This window comes from Argopecten irradians, chromosome 11 (genome assembly GCF_041381155.1).
Source record: "Argopecten irradians isolate NY chromosome 11, Ai_NY, whole genome shotgun sequence".
Taxonomy (NCBI): Eukaryota; Metazoa; Mollusca; class Bivalvia; order Pectinida; family Pectinidae; genus Argopecten; species Argopecten irradians.
In genome coordinates this window covers 23,424,728-23,448,044 of record NC_091144.1, presented here as the reverse complement: position 1 = coordinate 23,448,044, position 23,317 = coordinate 23,424,728, and the positions used below count along the sequence as shown (strand labels likewise).

General features: G+C 35.3%; 1 protein-coding gene across 1 annotated transcript in view; it reads left to right on the top strand.

Moving 5' to 3' along the window:
• Window positions 1-1,788: 1,788 nt before the first annotated feature.
• Window positions 1,789-23,317, top strand: part of LOC138335044 (5-hydroxytryptamine receptor 4-like) — a 122,111-nt gene continuing 100,582 nt past the window's right edge. The window contains exon 1 of the mRNA XM_069283944.1: window positions 1,789-1,932. The gene's annotated coding sequence lies outside the window, so the exon portion shown is untranslated. The remainder of the gene's footprint in view (window positions 1,933-23,317) is intronic.

The window sequence follows — 23,317 nt, the reverse complement described above, 5'->3', positions numbered from 1 at the left end:
CCTTAAATGACCCTAGCTGTTGATAGATATAGTTTTGAGCTTCATAAACAAATAAAATCGAGGACATTCGCAATATCTTCCAGTGAAATAACATTTTAAAGTGAACAGTAACTTCTATTTGAAACGGATACAATACACGATGTAGTAAGCTGTGTAACATATCTTGGATATCGATACACGTTGAGCTACTGAAATAAGATTAAAAGAAGATAGCCTTCCAATGCAGGAAATTTTACGACCAAGCAAAAACGAATAGCTGATTTTTAGCTCTAACTTGATGCTCAGCATAAAACAAAAATTGACTAATTAAACATAGGTTAATATCTGGAGAACATTGTCAGTAGCCTAATTTACATGTATTAATTTACTACCAGTGGGGTTCAATTCATCATTCGGAGATACAATACACATCAAACACACAGAATTTTCACTGCACTTGTCTACCTGCAGTTTGTAGAGAAAATTAATAATTAATAACCTATATATGTAGAGACAAAATTATTATTTAGTCGATATTCCTCGAGGCCCTTTAAAACCTGATCACCACAACATCTCCTCAATGTAATCCATAACATCGCATGCTATTCTCACTGTATACAATTCCTCGTGTATCACACAATCCATATCATTGCATGTTCTTATCATTGTTAAGAAGTAAACATTTTTATAAAAAAAGGTGTCTTTGATTGGATTCTTGTCATTTTTTCATTGTTTATGAATTTATTTATAGGATTTGAACATTCATGTTTGATTCACATCAAGTCTTTCGCTGAAATAGCGCTGTTTATTCAATGGAAATTAAATATCACACCAAAGTAGAACAGCATAGATGTGCCATGAAGATGCTTCAACATATCTGAAGTCAAAAACGCACATTCAGCGGTTTTCGAATCTTTTATAAAAGCTATGCACTTCACACTACAATTCAACGGGAATAAAGAAGAATCAATGTCGGGGCCTTGTCACACCTACAGCCACACGCAAATTAATCGGTCTGTGTTTATGTCTCGAGAACGTCACCGACCTGTTGTTTTATAATCCGGGATGTGGTCCAGTTTTATTAACAGTGCACACACGCCAGCTTGTAAGTATGTATTTCTGCTGAAGGAGCAGCCAAAGATAGAGTCGTCAGTAAAACATTTACGACTAAACCAATTACGGTGTATATTTTATGGGTCCATATATCAGAAAGATTGAAACCTTTTTGTACTTTGCGTATCGGATTCATAATTTAGGAATAGATACAGATCTATCTCAATTGCATTTTAAGGCAAAATTATTCATCCCTCAGTTATATAAGAATTTTGAGTTTAATCGCGTTTGTAATGAGTGCATTTTGTAAAAAAGAAAACAAATTGAAATATGGCATAACGGTTTACGTCATTATAGCATTAATATATATATGTAATGAAATACATATATTAGGTGAACAGCTGATTCCGCATTGCCAAAACATTTAATAAAAGTTTGTTGCTATGTGATACACCCCCTAACAACAATCATAGACGTCTGATCATTATCTCGTTTGTGGCGGCTCTACTGATTGACAACCTAGCCGATTCCTGGCCTCAGTATATTACGCCAATTATAGGGCACTTGCGCTTGATAAAATCGTATATCAAGCCGTGCATACTGATACACTGGCGGGAAATAGGATTATTGAGGAGTGATTGGAGCTCGCGGTTGTACGTATCAATATTTCTCAGTTCCTCATCAACACCATCTATCGGAAAGCTCCTCCCTGTAATGGCTTCTCTCAGGAACTTGTTAGGCTTCCCGATGTGTCCCTTAATCTGAGAACAGACGCATCAACACCTTTCTGATTTAACACAACAAACGTGTGAACGGTGCCATCACGGATATTCTCTGGATTGCATAGTACAAGGAAACGGTGACGGATGTGTTTGTTTCCGGAATCTCAATTAGTTTCAGGTAAGTGTAATAAGTATGTATTTATCCACATGGACTGGTAATACATACTGAAAACCAGCTGATTTTCATGGTAAATTAATTTCGCTCTGACATGCCTCACAACGACAATTTAATTTCGCGTTTTTGATCTATATGTTTTTAGTCTATGTGAACAGATAATTTCCGCGGTTTCTGATCAATCGCGGCAATGAAGTCGCGCGTGAAAACAAGTTGGATTACAGTGCATATTATGTGATGTAGGCTGTGTGTTCTGTCCCCGAGACACACCCAAAGTTTATAGAAGTGGTAGTGTCTGTTCCTGCTTAGCGCTCAGCATACCGGGAGTAGGACGACTGGTTCGTCAGTTATCAGTATGCTGTGACCTGGTGGGGTGTGTTGCTTGGTGTCTGCGGTAGCATACTTCAATGGTATAACACTATAAAAGCAGTTCCACTATACAAAATGACAGAACACGAACATATCGCAGTCTCCCAAAACACGCACCTCGTACTTCACACACGTTACACACTGCATACATGGGAAGTAGAACGAATATACCTTTCGGCCGGGTACGAAATGGTATCTATGTGTCCTAGTGGAGCACTGCCTAAAGAAATCACTCGGGCACAATTTTCTATACGTTTTTTTAAGGTTTCCATTTATTTTATGTGTATACATGCATATATATATTAATTATGTCCATACCAAACATAACGACCATTCTTAATATCCACCTCATCGCTCACAAGACGTGAAGTTCATAATTTGCATACTTGCCGAATTATTATCATCCTTGAAAAAGACATTCATATGTATATGCGAAAAAATAATGTCGCTGTGAATTTGATATTTTGTTCAGTTTTGTTGTCTTGTAGGTAAGCGATATAAAACAAGTATGATGAAATGCAAACATATGTTTTAATAGCGGTTTGAATAATCATAACGTTACTCCATTAGCAGTAATAGACACCATCTGTACCTCTTAAGACGACACACTTATCTGTATTAAAGTCATCTGAGCTACAATAATGTAGCTTTCATGGGAGGCCGTCCACTTACATGACCCTGGCTGTTCATAAGACGTTAATATAATAAAAAAAATGACACGTATATGTCTATGTATAATAGATAATATGTAAGGTTGCTTGGTATGGTTTATTAGATTTAACGCCCAATTTACAACTAGACACATTTAAGGTTGGACGTCCATGTGTGCAATGTGTTGCGATGTGTAAAAGTCTATTTGTTTTGGGAGGCTGCGGTATAATGGTGTTAGTCCATTGTAGTAATGGAATCCTTACCCATTTTATAGTATACATTTCATGAAAGACATTGTTATCATTTCTCACAATTATTTTTTCTTTGGAATAAATATATGATTCACATGCATATAGTAGCATAGATAACCATTTGAAATATTTCACATGGTTAGAATAATCATTAATCGTTTAAAGCTTTACATTTTGATTTTTATAATGACCCATCTTTGTACCGTTATTACACGCAGTTAGCAATCTTAACCGCATGGCTGCCATTCATTTATTATAACGTCATTATGATTGTGACGTTACAAATGTCATTTTAAGGGATGATACAATAAGAAATGTTTACTTGACTGACGATACGGACAAGTTGATCAATTATAGGGACACAATCTCCCGTCACGAAAACGTCATCAAATGTAAATAAACACATTGAACTACACTCAAATAAAAGTTATTCGAGGATGAATGCCAATTCGACAGAAATATTTCAACGAAGTGCAATGGTCCTTTACGGTGAATTGCCGTTGTGTAGTTGGCATTTATCATTCCATAACTAACATCTGAATGGAGTTCAAATATTAAAAGGTACGAAACGTTACTTTGATTTATCGCATATTTTTAAATTACAAACATTGCACGACGTTAGGTGTAGTTCACTAGGAAATGAAGTTATAATTGAATTCTCTTTTCATTCAAGTATTTTCCACTAAATAAGTATTAGTTGTTGAACATTATGCAGGTGCATTTGTAATTTATCAAATGTCAAACCTGTCACTTTCATCATATATTTGCCTTTGAGAAGAATAAAATAAATACCTCCCGTATGTGTAGTTGACGGGTTGTATGTCACAAAGTGAAGATATAATGAGATAACGTATTAATGTTTCATATAATTTGTTTAAAGGACCTTTTAAGTCTCGTCTCATTACAGTTTGAAATTATCTAGTATTCATGATGAACATAACTTATTATAGACATGAAAATATATTTAATCTGATATTATTAACAAGATGTTCAAATTCACTATATTTTAGGTTAGCATTATGCGATCTCATAAACTAATGATAACATTCAATAGTTCATAACTGACCTTATTTGGTGACCTTGTAGTACTGTCATATTATCAAAGGTATCTACACACAATGGTCCGGGATTCCAGACTGAGCAGCATACAACAACAATAAAATACATAGTTGAAAATATTTCCAACATAATCCAGATTTAATTGTTTTAAGGCTAAGTAATAAGTACTGTAGCATAAAATCAAATTGTGTATTGCAATACAGTATACTCGGGATTTCAATAACTCAGGCAGACAATTTAAAACATGTCTTATAAACTGGACAAAATATCCAACATGGTTTTTGTCTCAACATAAGAGTGTCATCTAAGGTACTACGAGCTGCGCCATATGTAAACTTTTCTTTCATCATTCTGAAATGAAATTTCCCCCCAATTTTTTCAAATGCTTCGAAGTTACTACCACGCCTATGATACGCTAGAATCGTAGCAGTCATTGAGTACAATTTCTTGGCTAATAATAACTCATAAACTTAACAACTAGGTTTGGGGTGTTTTCTAACTATTCCCGAGTCTGTGTCCATATACTGGGACGATCGTGTGAACTTTACGTGTAATTATCAATTTCGTGCTGCAGATTTCTTTTGCAATATCGGTCATCCACGTGGTCTCTGATATATAATAACATTCGCTAGGCCTATATCATTCAAATGATAAATGTTCTTCCTACGTAACTCGCCCATTAATCATAGGCCGATATTACACAAATTCACATTGAAACAGGATCCTCATGGAAATAGGTAATTTACGTGAAGGCAACATATATTTGCTGTCAGTATTCGAACCGTAAACACCAACGCCACCTGTTGTCGCCCCTTTTCATCTTTAGAAACCTGAGTGTAAAGAAATAAAGCAATGATAACTGATATATCAGGATTTTGGGATTACCCACAAGCTGTCAAAGTACAACGTTTGTTACTCAATGAACATTATTTATTTGTAGCTCATCAAAGGCTTCTAAAACGATGACCAGTTCATGCGCAACAGAGTGGTGGATTTATTTGTTTATAACTACATATTCTGTAATTCTTGGTTCTAACTTTACATATTGTGGAATTTGATTGCGTGGAATAGACGTTTTTCTGAAACATTGTCGTTGAAGCATACATTTATACATTTTATATTAAAATATTGAATGTTATTTTCATTTAACAGATAAATATGCAGAATGTTTTTGTTTGAGATAGTAAATAGTGGTCATGTTTTAACAATATAAACATGTACGTGGTATTCGGGCGTAATGACCCACCATTATAACACATTGCATATTAAGGTTAAAATATCTAGAAAGTTCCAAATGTATGTGGATATATATTTATTATTTTGAAATATTTAATTTATTTTTTTCATTTGGTCAGGATATTTTAAGTCTCGGTCTAGGGTGATTTGTCATTTGGTCTAGACTTTTGTAGTCGTGGCCTAGGATGATTTTGTCATTTGGTCTGGACTAATGGAGTCTTGACCTACAGTGATTTTGTCATTTGGTCTGGACTATTGAGTCGTGGCCTAGGATGATTTTGTCATTTGGTCTGGACTAATGGAGTCTTGACCTACGGTGATTTTGTTATTTGGTCTTTACTATTGAGTCGTGGCCTAGGATGATTTTGTCATTTGGTCTGGGCTTTTGTAGTCTTGACCTACGGTGATTTTGTCATTTGGTCTGGACTATTGAGTCGTGGCATAGGGTGATTTTGTCATTTAGTCTGGACTTCTGAAGTCTTGGCCAAGGGCAATTTTGTCATTTGGTCTGCATTATTGGAGTCTTGGCCTAGGGTGATTTTGTCATTTGGTCTGGACTATTGAGTCTTGGCCTAGGGTGATTTTGTCATTTGGTCTGGACTATTGAGTCTTGACCTAGGGTGATTTTGTCATTTGGTCTGGACTAATGGAGTCTTGACCTAGGGTGATTTTGTCATTTGGTCTGGACTATTGAGTCGTGGCCTAGGGTGATTTTGTCATTTGGTCTGGACTAATGGAGTCTTGACCTACGGTGATTTTGTCATTTGGTCTGGACTATTGTAGTCTTGACCTACGGTGATTTTGTCATTTGGTCTGGACTAATGGAGTCTTGACCTAAGGTGATTTCGTCATTTGGTCTGGGCTTTTGTAGTCTTGACCTACGGTGATTTTGTCATTTGGTCTGGACTATTGAGTCGTGGCATAGGGTGATTTTGTCATTTAGTCTGGACTTCTGAAGTCTTGGCCAAGGGCAATTTTGTCATTTGGTCTGCATTATTGGAGTCTTGGCCTAGGGTGATTTTGTAATTTGGTCTGAACTATTAGAGTCTCAGCCTAGGGTGATTTTGTCACTTGGTTTGGACTTTTAGAGTCTTGACCTAGTGTGATTTTGTCATTTGGTCTGGACTAATGGAGTCTTGACCTACGGTGATTTTGTAATTTGGTCTGAACTATTAGAGTCTCAGCCTAGGGTGATTTTTTCATTTGATCTGGACTAATGGAGTCTCGGCCTAGGATGATTTTGTCATTTGGTCTGGACTATTGGAGTCTTGGCCTAGGGTGATTTTGTCATTTGGTCTGGACTATTGTAGTCTAGGCCTAGTGTGTTTTTTGTCATTTGGTCTGGACTATTGGAGTCTAGGCCTAGAGTGATTTTGTCATTTGGTCTGGACTATTGGAGTCTAGGCCTAGTGTGATTTTGTCATTTGGTCTGGACTATTGGAGTCTTGGCCCAATATGTTTCCTTGTATAAGTGCTCACTAAACCATATTGTTCAACTCACTGGTCAGCACACCCCATTCGGTCATGCTGTATTCCCTAGACGTCTAGCTATGACTGTTGACGAATATCTGTCAATAAATATAACAAGAGATTCCCCAAACGTCACACACGATCCCGACTTTTATAAGACCCTGAATAATTGCCTAGACAACATTTCTTCAATAAACTGATAAAAAAATTACGTCAGATAATTGGACTCTTACGATGTCTTGGTTTAAGTTTCTATTAACAAACAGTGTCATTTTAGGACTTCATCTCATGTGTGCAATATGTTGCGTTGTGTGGATATCTTAATGTTTTGGGAAGCTGCGGTATACTTGCCTTGTGTCTCCTTGTATGAATGAAACTGTCGCCGTTTTCATAGTACCGACTGATTGATATTTTGTGAGTCTTGTACTAAATGAAGTTCGCTAAAATTTCCTTTATCGGCCATAGTATTTCCTAGTTTTTAAGGTCATGTTCCCGAAAACAATATATATAATAATATAATTTTTGGTTAATTAATCGATTATATATCACTTTAAAATTAAACAATGCGAAATTGACAGAATCGATACGATAGCAATAATCCAATATTTGCATAAGGCAAGTTTAGCACTTAAGAATATCTATAACTATAGTAGCAAGTTTAGCACCCAAAAATATCTATAATTATAGTAGCAACACAAGGTAATGATGTCACTCCTGGAACACCTGGCAAGGCTGCAGTTCCTGAAATGGTCAATAACGCAAATAGCATTGTTATGACTGACAATGGAATGAAATACAGAAATAAAACCCAGTGAAGCTACCCAGGACAAGGCAGATTCTATTCTGCATTAGGAGCCTACTGTGAGAAAGTTTTCATCCCGTTGGGTACAAGACCTCTGACAGAAGTACATTTTTTGTACAAAGGCGCACTGAACCGTCAGTGGTTTATCATCCATAATAACAGTTCTGTTTCCATCAGTTCACCTTAGTGGCCAAAACATTGGTTCTTGGTTCAAAGAAGAAAAATAATGTTTCATCGGCTGGAAAGGTAATTGTCATGGTAAATACTATATGCATTTCCTTTGGCAGTTACCCGTCAATATTAAAATTTAGCACCACAAAAACTAAAGTACTCTGCCCATGTTCACAAGTCAGCGATTACCATGCGTACCATTGGCGACTGTGGCTTTAATTTGATTGAAAAATCAAAATTGCGTCTACTTATTTTCAAACACATCAACAGTCAAATCTCAGGTAGCGACGTTAGTGATGTAATACATGTAATGGAAGACTTAAAATCGCTAGCATCATGTATAGATACTGAAGGGGGTTATGTTGAAAACAGTGCAATATCTGCAAATGTCAAACCTTTATGGGCCTTATATATCAAGTAAATAACATAGAATCGAGCTTTATGCTCTTGTTGTACTATTATTGCAGGTAATGCGTTATACGTTACATAGCATTATAATAAGGGCAAGGGTTTCATTATACAAGAAGACACAACATGGATATACCGAAGCCTCCCACATCACGCACCTCGCACTTCACATACTCACAAAACACAATATATTACTGGCTGGCCATCCTTAAATGACCATGGCTGATATCATTTCTGTGATTTTTGTTAAGTAAAATGATACCTTTAATACTATTAAAAATATTTAACATATAGGACAAACCCACTCTTCGTTTCGCTATTAAACATAAGTTGAACAATCCAGTAGTGAATATTTAATGGAATATGAACATGTGTTGATATATAAATCGTAGCCCATTTTTAAAAATTTATTCTTCAGTTTCGACTTCAATGGCATCATATCCAATGTTACCACAATGTGCTGTCAATGATTTTCTCCCCAGAAGCACACTAAAAATCTGATGTCACTGTCCTATTTAGCACCTGATGCTTCACTTTGGAGTTTACTTTCACTTGGAGCATGTCAACAAGGCGATTGTCTAAGTCCTTTATAACTGGTCATGTAACATTGATACACAATGATTTGTTTACTTGTATGATAGCCGTTAACAACATGTAATCTAAAGCAACCTTAAGGAAACCTCTACAATGCCTCGTCGCGGATTTTGTTCACTTATTGTGTGAAATGCGATCGGGATTGAAGCACAGCTGGCATGTCTTTGTAGTTACGTTAAAGTGATATGCGATTTCAATTTCTCCAATTTTTATAGACATTTATGCTGTATTTGAACTGAAAAGTCGGGTGCTATAAGAAATGTGAAGCATTGTAAAAGCTCAACCTGAAGAAGCAAATATCATAATATTCAGACAGAATGTGGTGGTGATTTAATAAGCAAGATACAAAAGTTATGTTTTAGTCCAATCAATCCTTATGGAATTATTTAGTGTTATTATATAATATCAAATTATGTGATGAAATTTATTTTTTTAAATTTACCGTAAACAAAGTCATAAACCATTTTTCATTTCCCCGTTAACATACATTGATATGCAGATGAAAGTAGCTCTGAAACTGACTTTGTGGGACTTTACTAAAACCTGTTTAAACTTTTCCTCTGTGTTAGTTATCTAGTTTGAAATATGTGAATAATCTGATTAGTTGTATAGAAATCAATGAGCATTTATGAAATAAAAAAAAAAAAAAAAAAAAAAAAAAAAAAAAAAAAAAAAAAAAAACCCACTTGTTTCTGATTAAATACTGTCAACGCTGGTCCAAATGAAATATCATTCCTAATTTGCATTATTTCAAACATTAGAAAATGTGCAAAACATCGAAGAATAATGTTTTAGGCCTTTGGGTAATTTTGTTGCAGTTCAATAATAAATGGTTTTCATTATAACAGAATTATACGGGTTCATAGATAAAATAGGGAATCAAGCCTTTAATTTTTTGGGATGCGTGGGAGATAGCTGGCTCTATCAATCTACACAAGTCGATGTAAACAGGGATGATACGGAAAGATAATCAAATATGGGTGAAGATAAAGCGCAAAACCTAAATTCTTTGGCATTAATTGATGTCACTTTCAATGGAAATTAAATTACTTAATTGCTACTGGTGCATGCACTAAATAATCTAGATATAATACAATCTTCAGTCGGATGATCAAAGATCTTTTGTTGGAATTATCTTTAAGATAATGTCGTTTACATTTGACCAATTATATTACGTGAGCAGAAATAAGGCTTTGAATTCGGTAAACTTTAGATTATCAAACTAGTATGACCAATGCCAAATAGCTCTGATATAATTATTGTTTGCTTTAGGTCATGTGTAAATGTATTTTAATTTTGCACTGCGACGATATCAGTATTTGCATTTTGTATCAAACATTTAACGTGATCCTTGCCAGCTGGCATTCGCTGGTTTCATAAGATAATTGAGGAAGTGTTTGTTACATAATATGGTTCAGTGAAATAGTGCTAAAGCACGGGCATATCTTTCACTAACACAAGGATTTAAAACACTAACATACCACAGCCTCCCAAAACATACATACACATATACACAATAAATCACGTGCGGCTGTGTCAGTATTTAAACCACGTTGCCTGTTAATAGGACTTCAAACAAAATCTCTTAAAAAGAAAACAAAATTATAGCTGCAGATTATATATAAATTTCTTCGCCTAAGCTATCGAATGTATGACTAAAAAAATGTTTGTTTTTTCACAGTATATACAATATGTACATGTAGTTTTGTTATGAGTCTAATAACTAGCCACCCATCTATTCCATCAATAAGCATAGCAATCGTTAGAGAGTTATTGCTTTTGAAAGACTTTAAAATCTAGAAAATTATAACATAACAAAAAAACGGTAGAAAAAAATACGGCTGTTAACATAATTGCTGTTTCTATATTTAGAAAGATAACAAAACCTTTCAACTTATCTCCCGATTTATAAGCAAATGGTTAAAATTGGTTCCGTGTTGTTGAAATCTGGAACAAAACTTTCAAATTGCTTTCTGTTTTTTTTTTTTTTTTTTTTTAGATTTGACAGTTTAAGCGCTACAGGAAAAAGTTACCACACACCAAATCGATTGTAAATCGGCACACCCTCGGGGTTAGTTAACTGACTGCCAACATGCAATCGCCTATTTAATTGAATATCTTTCCAATTATCATCTTTTCAAGTTGCAAAATTGGCTTGAAGTTATGAAATATCAGAGACAATTTGGCATTTCGTATGTTTTTTGTGTAGTTTCCTATCGCTACCACAGTGGGTTGCATATACAATTTAGTAAACACAGGTTTGCCTCCAGGTTAGAATTTCTAAACGCTCCACGATACATGAACTTTGATTCCTTAAATGCTTCAGAACAACGTCTTTTTCATAAATAGAATGCAGATTGAAACTTATATGATTATTAAATACTTCTTATTTTTACATTGAATTATATAGATATACCTACATCTTCACCTGTTGGACGATAAGAAATCATTTTTAGATATACATGATCGGGCGATGGCACACGCCACAGTTACTATAGTGCAACATCAAACAAATACTTGTGTTGCCTTCTGATTGAACCTTGCTCTGTGGTAGTGCACCTTAACACCTGCCGAAGTCGCTCTGAGGATTTCTTAGTGATGATTGCGGGGAAGAAACTTCGCGGGATTTTAATGATTTTTAATGTTCTGAATGCTAGGGGATCCTGATGGGTAAACGAATTGTGGCCAATATTAAGGAGATGAAAAATAGATATTTCATGCAAACCATCAGAAGGAAATTTAGTCACTCTTCATAAAATTAGAGTATTGCATTTGTTTTTATTTTACATCCTATGAAGAGTAAGGGTACTTTAAGGAAATGGCGGAAAAACCACCGAGATACTCTCATTACCAAGCAACTGCCCATACTGGTATCATTCGTCTAGGTGGCAATTTTGAAATTCATTAGATGCGTTGTCTGTCTTTCTTCCATCGCCAACACCAACCAACTTTTAATTAATTAACCATTGTTTTACACGTAACGTAACCACACAACCAAGCTAAACAAATGTCTTAGGAATGTGTTAACATCGAGTTACATACTTTTTTATTGTTACATATACATATAGTGCCAAACATATTCTTTTGTTCACAAACAACTGCTCACTAACATTGATTTGATCTAATAGTTCCTCCTTTTTCCTTCATCATATTATTGCCAAATAACAAATTACGTAAATTGACATCCAATGCATTCAGTGAAATCTGCTATTCAATATCAAATAAAGGTGTTTTAGATTAAATGTATACAAGCTTCAGAATATCAAATTTTACAGTTTAAACAATGAGACCAAACTTCCTTTTACATCATCATCGTATCTGGCATGTCCTAGAGAAACAACTTGCAACATCGTTTCGTCATAAATGTAACCAGTTTGTTGTGATCTCCAGTTATTTGATTGAAAGCTAAGACAGACTTCCACAAACGAATCAATAAAAGAAATGCATGTCACAGATAATTCTTCAAAACACACACGTAAAGATTAGTAATTTTGATATACAGGTTTGGAATTATTACGATTTTAATTTTATCCTTCTCCACCATTCTTGTCAAAGATAATTTACTTTTCGTGGCAAAATAAAATTGAACGTTGCGCATATGCAGTAAGATGTTCGACCGTAATTATAACCAACAGTGGTACAATTTCACAAGCTTTCATCTAGATTTCTGATTTCTCCTTCTATTCTTCCGGATTTCGCTGAATGAAATTCCGGTTCCGTCTATTACCTGATCAGTTGCTACATCCGGATTTTCAGTGTGCCGGAAGCAATAATGTCTGCCATAAATGACAGTTAAATACCCTCTTTAATTCCCTGCACTTCCCAACCTTCAATAAAAACGGGAAGTGAACGGGAATATGGTTCGGAAAAAGAGATTGTCTACTTTTTATTTCCGCATATATAATTATTTTTCTGTGTAATGCTTTATCAAATTTTACACCTCAATTACTTTCATAGCAAATGTTTCATATAGCCATGTTCTTCAAAGCAATCAATAATGAGTGATAAAAAGTCGCTTACGTTATTGAAAATTAGATAAAAGGCTTATTGATCATTAGAAGAGATATGTCGATAAAGCGCCTGAGTTGAAGACATCACGTTAACCCGATGAAGAGATATCAGTAGAGACATATTAGGAATTTGATTTACGTTACAATCACTAGGTTCATTAAGCCAAACAGCACAGGTGACGAAGCATATCAACCATGGAAAGGGTCACAGTAGTACTGATAAATATAAAACGGCAAGACTTCAAACAGAGCAAAGAGACACAACACCAACATACCACAGCCTCTTAAAATATACAGATTCACACAAACACATTGTGTACAGGAGAAGTGGTCTTTAGATAATCCAAATATTCCTCGGTTATGATTCAGGTAAGTTGTTTTAATGGCACTAATGCTTTCGAGGTATTTGGCGTTTAGAAAATTAAGCTTAAAAGAAGAATCAATGGAGCAAATCAAAATAACACTAAAACAGGCCAACACGACCAACGATATTATCAGGGCGGTTTAACTTCGCAAATCACAGGTAAAACATTCTTTTGTACGTATAGTTGTTTTTTTTCCGCCGATTTATTATGCGACTTCTTATCGCCGCAATAATAACTGCGCGTGAAAATTAATTGGTCTTCAGTATCTAAAATATCCAAATCCAGTTATATTACATACATTAATTTAACTATATTTGGCTCACCCATTATAAACATAAGTATTAGTTTCATGTTTGTTTTTTTGTTTATTTGTTTGATTAATTAACGTCCTAATAACAGCCAGGGTCAGGTAAGGACGGCATCCCATGTATGCGGTGTGTTGCGTGTATTATGTGCTAGGTGTGTGTTTTGGGAGACTGCGGTACAACACTTGACAGTCATCTTTTGATCGTTCATCACAATACAGTAAAGTACACACGAAATACCCAATGATGGTTAATTGATTTCTTTTTATCTGATGTCCAAATAATGATAACGCTTTATTTGACCTAAGCTGTTAAAGAATAACTCGAAACATATTTAGAAGGAAGGATTATTGCCGGTTCGTATGGTAAAGACAGGCATGGATAGTGGATATGTACATGTTCAACATTATGAGCAAAATGGTGTATTTTTTTATTTAAATGAGTTCGACCAAAGGGATTCTTGTATCACTTTAGATCCTTTAGGTATTGTTTGCTTCTTCACAGAATTGTTGTATTTCTGTATCGTTATGTCTTAAATCGATTCCCATGAATAATCAAAATAGGTTTTTAGTATTTTCAAATAAATTCTTGATGAAGCATTATCTATGTCTTTGGGCTGATAAAATAAATTTTTAAGCCAATGGAAATACATGTTACAAGCAAAATTGATTTATTACATTACAATAGAGAGAAGTTTCGGAAATATAGAAACTCGCATCATAAAATATGTAACCAAATAAATGTGGTATTTCACTTTCGTTACAAAAGTAATCAATAATCGTCTTCGTTAGAGGTGTTCAAAGCAACAGTTACATTTTTGGTTCTGTGCTGTTTTTTATATGAAAATGTCTTAGTAAATAAATTGGTATTTCATAACCAGCACTGGAAGGTAACAAAAATAATTCCCTGGTTAATACAAAGATTCAAATGGAAATCAGCATTTATATATACTGCACTCGTGGTCACAGAGGCGCTTCATTTTTGTACCGCAGCAGCCACGTAGCACGTGCCGGAAGGTTAATTAAGTTTAGCACTCCCAATGCAGTACTACTTCGAATTGATTTGTCTAAATATAAACCTAAAACTGAATTTTAAATGTTTTGATGTTATTTTCAGAGTCAGGATTGCGATGAGAAAATAATTTATAAAAGCTTTTCACAAACCCCGGTGGGAAGGTTTACTCTCTTATCAAGTAAGCAGACTTAATTTGGCAGTTCATGTGAGTACATTCATGGTTCCAATATGAAATTACGACAAACAGAAAGGGCCATGCAAGATTTTGGTATGGAACCATATAGAAAATAGACAGTGGTGTTAAGTTATTGTAGAAGAGTTTTAGCAGGGAATAATCAACATCTTTTAAACATTAAAATATCAAGTTATATTTTGAGACCGTTCTACGACGGAGAAAGTAGGATTTGTATTGTTCATAATGAGGGAAACAGTAATTTTTAATTAGTTGCTTTCATCGGTTTTGTACCGATGATATTAACCGCTACATTGCACGTTTAGCGAATCTTCATGTTACATCATGCTATCAGCTTGCATGTTAGTTTGAAAATAATTTAGGTTATTTAGTATAAATCATAGAAACCCACCAAGTCGACAAAAATACAATTAATCAGCATCAGACAAAAGGAGAAATTGATAAGGATTTTGGCGGAAACCAAATTTAAAAAAGATGCCATGAACTGCACACAAGACAGAAAATAAAAAAAAATAATAAAAAACCGAAAATGTATTTCAGTCAAATGAATTGCAAGAATACTGGAGTTCTATTTATAACCACTTTGATTGTTGTAAGGTTTCAACATACAGACATACCAGATAATTGTTTGAATTGGATCATGTGGCGTTAGAGGGACAGACGTGGCCATATGGAGGTTATAGGACTTAATGTACATTCACAAGGCTTCGCGACAACTTTATCACTCGCTTCACTCGCCAAATATTAACTCCTAAGTCCACTTCAGTGCTGACCTTAACATTCTGGATTCTCTATTTGTATATCATAGGGTGAGGTGCCCTTGCTGGTATGTATTGATTGTAACACATGTGTTTGCAAGCGTAACGTCATACTTTTCGGAGGAAAAACGACGTAATATTGCGCTCACAAAATGACAAAATAACAATGTCAAAATGGAAACCTTCACGCAAGGGAGCTAACTCTGTGATATGCAGACAGAATACATCCTTGATAAAATTAGCCAAACTAAAAGTCGATAAACTGTGAAAAGTATAAACTTATCAAAATTTGTACTAAAACAACAGGAGAGAACATTTTGAGTTCAAGAAACAAAATCGTTATCTGCTTCGGTGATGACATTCGCCATTCAACTCATGGTCAAAGGCCTTGGCTTCCCATAATTTATTGTTTTTTTTAATCAAATCACGATTGGTCCATTTCTTCGTTTGTTTCCTAATTACCAGGCTTTAAAGCATTTTGCTTTAATTACTCCGATTAAGTTTAGCAGATCGGTAATTAATTTACTCGAAAGGAAGCGGTTAATAGATGAAGAGACTATAGACTTAGTTCAACTAATTCCTGGTTCGTTACGATGGATAATTAAAAATCATCATCTGTTTCTGTAATGAATTCAATTTGTACGCGAGAAGACGATGCTGTCGCCAACGTCTTTTGCTACTGGTTATGTAGTTACGACACGACAGGAGGTGCGTTCATTACCGGTTTTAGGGAAGAGATATGATCTACTTACCGTATAGAACATGAAATAATGTATACTGCCGTGAAGCACGCGAACAAGTTGGTTTCATATTAATTGTTCATTTACAAGACAACACTGGGAACACAAGTTCAGTCAGTACGGAACTGTAGACCTGATCACTAAAATAATGCACGAGTTCTTTTATTTCAATCTACAGATTCTAATTTAAAACCTTAATTACACAAAACCATCCGGGTTACGATTACGGTTTTTGTGGGCGAGGAAAGAACATGACCTAGGACAAATATGTCGTCTTCGAATGCAGGTAAAAGCTGAATGCGTCCCGCGATATAGACAATTGATGTGATGTTTGGTTTTGATTAAGATCTTATAGTTCTACCATTAAGTTACAGGTCTACGCTACACTTCTACATACAACCTGCTGTTTTGTTCAAATCATATAAAGACACAGTACTAAGTTCAAAACAAAATGCTTGCCTTCGTTTCTGGAATCGTGTTAGGAGATGCAGGTAGAAAAGTGCATTTGAATTCACTAAGTTATCATTTGACTATATGTAAATAATGACTGTGTATTCGCTCTCTTGCCATTGTTGGCATGTAGAGTTCAAAACAATCACTCATTACTTGAATTTGACGTTAATTGCCTGTCAAAAGTTAGGAATAGTCCTAAAATATAGGATTTCTTTCAACTTAACAAAATTCACTATACAGTAAAACAGATTGTAACGAACACACTTACAACAAAATCATTGTGATAACATATTAATTTTAATTCACCGACAAAGTTCCTATAAACTCTTTGTAATATGTATATAACGAACTATGCTTTTAAAGAAGTAAAGTTGGCCTCAAAGGGTTCGTTATAACGTGTTTTACTGTAGACGATCTTTAGTTTAAAAAATTAAGGACCTAGTTAAAACCGGACCCAGCAGTCCATTACCATTCTATTTTCAAAATACAATGCGCTAAACAATCAGCTTTAAATTAAATTCCACGCTAAAATGCGAGTCAGCAAAATGCATAAAAGAATAGTCGACACTTAATCAACAGGTTCCGAAGCTTCCAGTATGGTGTGTCATCATTTAAATGGAAAAATACCAGCATTAAATTCGGAATATTATTTAACAGTTATTTACATTAGTGTGGCAGACTACGCCCCTGTATGGTCTGTAGACGTGCATATATTGTAATGTCTTGCAAATTATTAGTTGGTATCAATATCAAAATCTTAAAAACATGTTTTCGACAATTTTAAAGTACATTTGATAAGTATTGGTATTTCAAATGAGGGATCGTTTGTGCGACACACGAAAAAAACATCTTCGAATTTTAATTCATCAAATTGTGCGTACCATCATATTAGTCTCCTGTAAGGCATGTGAAGTAATTGTGTGGTTATTGTAACACGACAGATTTACGACTTCACAGATCAATGACGACACGCAGATTAACCTACAGACGTGATGTTTTGATTTAGGTAGCTGCGTCACTGATAACACAATTCGATTATATAATTAAGGCTTACATTATCGGGTTTCATGTTCCCAGGAACAACATACCTCACATCGCATGTACACATTCCTCCCCGCCTTAAATGACCGGGGGACATATTTGAAACGTCGGTTTGTTGGCATTCACTGACTTTGACATTGACATTTGAGTTGTTTATAAATCACATCTTGCTTTGGGTAATTGAATATGACGAGTGCATTGGTGTGAAAGAACATATGTCGCAATATTTCATTATAAGTTATCTGCTTATTTCATTTAGTTATCTATCATTGTACGTAAACATGCTTACTATCCATTACTTGTTTCGATTTATCAAGCACACCAGCTTGCTTTCTTGTTTTTAAGGATTCTTATTTTATTTTGTTTACAAGTATGATCTTTAAGACTGTGTTCCAGAAGATGTTGTTTTGTTTATCTGATTATTCTAACGTCCATTTAACAGTCAGGATCATGTAAGGACGGCCTCCCGTGTATAACATTGATCTATGTATGACATGCATTTTGAAGGGTGACGTGCACATTCCTACGTGAACTTAATACTGTGTGTCATTAATTTATGTAAACCATTTAAACGAATTTTACGTGTGAATACATAACATTAACATAGATTTGTAAGTGTAACGCATAGTAAGTCACCTTTGCTAAACTAATAATTCTGCGAATAGCGTTTATAAACAAAACCTTATTATAAAGACACCTGTAGAATGTATATGATTAAAACTATCCGTGAAGCACCCCCTATATTTTGTCTTCATTTACAATATAAGATGCAAAACAAGCGTTCCGTTAACCTTGCCTGTTTATAATTAACATATCCTATAAGCGTATGTTTTAATTACATTAGGTGGACCTATCTTATAACTAACGTTTAAAATCTCGATTACGCTCGGAAGGAATATTTATTAGCAAATGGTAAACTATAACTACAATAAACTTAATTAAATTCAAATGGTTTTTGACAATAGTGGAGATAAACAATACTAAACTCCGCTGTGCCGTACAAAACAACTTCTCTGGTGGCCTGAGCTGATTATTTTAATGCATGCACATTTTTTCAATAAAAAACTGTAATCTGTATTTATAACAAGCTACATTTGCTTCTTGCAAAAACCAGACTTTCGCCTTGGTGATATATCGTACACGGACATTTAGTGATACTTTATATTGATTTGACGATTTCAGACTATGTTTTAGAATCGTCTTTTTCACACAACTTTTTTTTCAATTTGATGGCATTCACATAGGTCATGTTTTACTAAAATGGCGATTACCGATGCGATAACGTTAATTTTCTTCGGTAAAATTTTGAATAAATTATGAAAATAAAAAGAAATATATCAAATAAAATTATCAGTTCTCCCAATACCAAAAAGCATATCAATCAAATAGACGTGTGTCAGAAGGACGCATTGAATAGCATAATGTGATCAGCCAACTCCATCGCTAACACACGGAGTGCTAGCATCACCAACATATCTCCTTAGTGTAAACATATTATACTGCTCATTTGCTTCTGATGAAAATAACAGTGTGGTGTATTTGATATCATTGTCAAAGTTTTCATATAGGGATTGGATAGTTTTTATGTTACCATGTGATGGAGCAATTCCAAAGAATATATCTATGGGCGCGTTAGCGCCCCATTTATATTCTTAGAGGAATTGCTCCATCATCCTTGGGAGCCATGTGATTATATAATCTACGCTTAGATCCATATCGCCATCGATAGATGAAACAAATTCACTTGTGTTCGATGGATACAATGTATTTGTGGTGACGCGGAACTGTCAACACGTGGATTATTAGCGGTGCATGTTTTATAATACACATGATTAAATTCTTATTGTTTACATTTTTCCAAAATTCTATGAAAAACAACAATATACACGTAATGTTTCGTCAAAATGTAAACAAAGCCATGTTTTTCTTTTAAAAAAAAGTAGTCCTTTTACGTTGCACAGAACATTTCCTTACGCAAGTTCAAAGTTCAATGTTACCATGCAGTTATGGTAAACAAAATCGGCTAGTATTAGCGTATAGTGACCAAGCCTAGCAAGTGTAAATATAAAGCAGTAATCGCCATTCGTAACCGATACATTGTTTTTTCGTCGGGAACAAAATAAGCTTGTTATTTTATGGCAAATCAAACATCCATTTAAAAACGGCAGCGTTTTCACATGACACGTACTTTCAACGCAGTATTTGTGTGCAAGTATAACAACTAAACATTAAAACAAGCGGATATTTTGTAGTGAACGTTTATAGTGATGATTTTTCTGCCTTAAATCTGTTTGGCTAATTTCGAACTCTTAAGTACTTTTTTCCAGATTCTACTTACGATCACTTCTCCGTTTTTCTCATTACTATAACTTCCCGTTATGAACGATGTTATGTAATTTATAGAGGCGGTAGTGTGTTGCTAAGAATACACACGAGATCGTCCAAGAGTCTAGATATGCGTTCCCAGCGACGTCTAGTAATTTGCCAACTTAGCAATACCTTGCATGCATATAAACCCTTCACCATATTTATTTTTTCATCCAAAGACATTCCGCAATAGAAGTCAGTTCGAATTATACAAAGGAATCGTGCGAAGATATAAAGAAGAAACAAACGGAATTTCTGAGTAACTAAACGGAAACTAGGCAAATACAATCATATCCTCTGAAAATTCTAGCCGTCATTTCCTTGTTTTACCAGAAACACGCACGTCATTTCTTTGTCAGAAGGTTATATACAATCCAATGTTGCTAAATTAATTTACATGTATTCCGGCGACCTGAATTTTAAGAACACGCACACGAATTGAATTTGAAATAGAGATCGATCGATTTCTAAGAAAACGATTGCTATTTGTCACAAAGAACGGCGTTGCCTTTACAAGCGCTGACACACGGTGTTATAACTATGGATCTGTGATGATGACCTTAACAATCCCTATAGAGTATAGGTATTGGAGTAGCCAACGATCGGCAATATTAACTAGAAACAATTACATTAAATTTTGTACATTTGTTTTCTTCTATTAAAAGTCTTCACCACAATTAGGTCTGTTTGCTTGGTTTATTAGATTTTTGTTTGTTTGTTGTTTGATTAGTTTAATGTAAGAACGGTCTACCGTGTATGCAGTGCGTAGCATGTGTGAAGTGCGAGGTGCATGTTTTGGGAGACTGCGGTATATTCGTGTTGTGTCCTTGTATAGTGGAACTGTTGCCCTTTTTAGTCTCGGCCAGGGGACTACCTCACATGGGCGAGCGCTAAATTTAAGGCCAAAAGTGAGTCGGTGTCAAGGGAGACGTTAAGAAGAACAACGTCTGGGTGGTCGGGTGGTGTAGTGGTTAAGCCTTTTACCTAGCCGGTCGGGGTTCGATCCCCGGCATGGACATGAAAAGGGTAGGGGTCACCTACCCGATCACGTGGGTTTTCTCCGGGCACTCCGGTTTCCTCCCACTCTAACATCCCTTGCGCGTCACATCCGGGCCATCGAGAGTGATTTACATAAAGTGTATAACTTGTTTCGTAATCGATGTAAAATGAATAAAATTTGTATATTTTTAAGAGCAAAGTCAGTTAGGAAGAAGAGAAAAGATAAGATCCTAAATTTAGTCGCCTTTTACGATCATGCAATAGGGGCAGCAGGTACAATTCTAACGCCCTACCTGCAGTGCATGCTTATTAGATTAATGCCTATTAAATTCCTTATAGTAAGGCCAATAAGACCCACCCTGAATGAACATGCGATTTCTAATACTGTTTTATAATGTTTTATTCAATATTAACCGGACCGCTTGTGCAATTTATAGTGCTATCTCACTGAAGCATACAACCGACACCGAATAGCACACCCTACCCGGTCACTGTATACCAGCAATAGATAAAACAGTCACCCCGTCTCCCTTTACGCTGAAAGCTTATTAGCAGGACTACTGGACCGAATTTAGATGCATAGTCGTACAAAGTGACATTTGGAATCTTATCTTTTTTTTCCTGACGTCTTCCTCAACACCATCTTAATTATTTGCGCTTGCCACTATAAGAAAGGCTCTGATTTCTGTCCTCTTGATAAAATACCTCTGTCTATAAAAAATCATAGTTTCTGCTCCTGCTTTAGCGCGCTCAAATAAACTCAGCTAGGAATAAGGGAAAGATAAAAGCTCACATTTAAAGTCATTTTACAATGTTACCTGAAAGTTAAATCTTTAAAATACCAACACCTGCCATGATGGCAACAACACCTACAGATGCACATGCGGTTTTTGGTGCACTGATTAGTGGCGCCAACTTCAATTGCCTGTGGCGACACTTACACAAGCAGCTGTTCGATTGGATGGACGAGTTGCAGCCCCGAGTTGCACACACACACACAAAAACTTTGTCATTGCTATCTGTTTACTTAAATGACCGGAGGCATGCGCGCGCTGCAGATCTATAAATAACTGTTATACCTTCTTGTTAGTGTGGAGTGACAGATTGCACAGTGACTTGAGGCTGTAAAACAAAATTCTTTTCAATTTGGTTTCCTCGAACTTCCTTACTTTGGAAGCCCTAAACATGCAGTTTTTTGAGTGCACACTGCTTTATTTTACTATCCTCTATTGTATAATTATACTTCTAAAAGTGTTTCTGTCCTACCGTGGTTCACAATACATTGCCAAATCATCAGCTAGTTGTACGATATGCAATAAATACTATTAATAATACCATTATATAATTAATTACCATTTTCAGTCATAAGACATTAAAAGTTCATTTTCAGCCAATCATCTTACATATACGTTCGTGTTCTTGTAGGAAACTAGGCACTACTGCTCTTGTTAAAACGCCTCTCTGAGTGGTCGATCCATACTTCCAGTTTCATTTATGACTAGTTTTGTCGTTGAAAAATAAAACAATATCCTTCTATCGTATTCTGGCAGTGATGACTTCATGTCTCTTTATCTAGAAACAAATACGACCTCCCAACAACATGGATGGCATGCATATGGTATGGCGTTAGCCCGCATCAGTTTGAGTCCTGGCCTCCTGTGCACTTCCGGTTTCTGAAGAGCAAACCCTTATTGATAAAGCAGGATGTTGAGATTTTTGTATTATATATATAGCACCCAAATGCATAAATGCGGAAAATAACGACATATTGTAAACATGTTTCATGATGACGGTGCGTTCGGGTTTCCCCAATGGTGAAAGCACATGTACTTGTCTCAAGGAAGCACTGTACTTTTACGGTCATTTTGTTGATTACTGGATAACAAAAGAGAAACCTTTTTATACTTTAAAGAACGTTATTTGACACTTAATTTAGTTGGACATTACTGCTTAGGCTCTCAGGTGATGATAGCCCACGTAGCGACCATAAAAACTCCACACCAAGTATATTTAGATAATAAGACTATAGCTTATGTAATTATCAATATGAAATAGCAAAGTAAATAAGATCTAACATATAAATGAGGGGTTACTTAGAGTATGCCACTACAGGAAGAAAGAGAAAATACCAA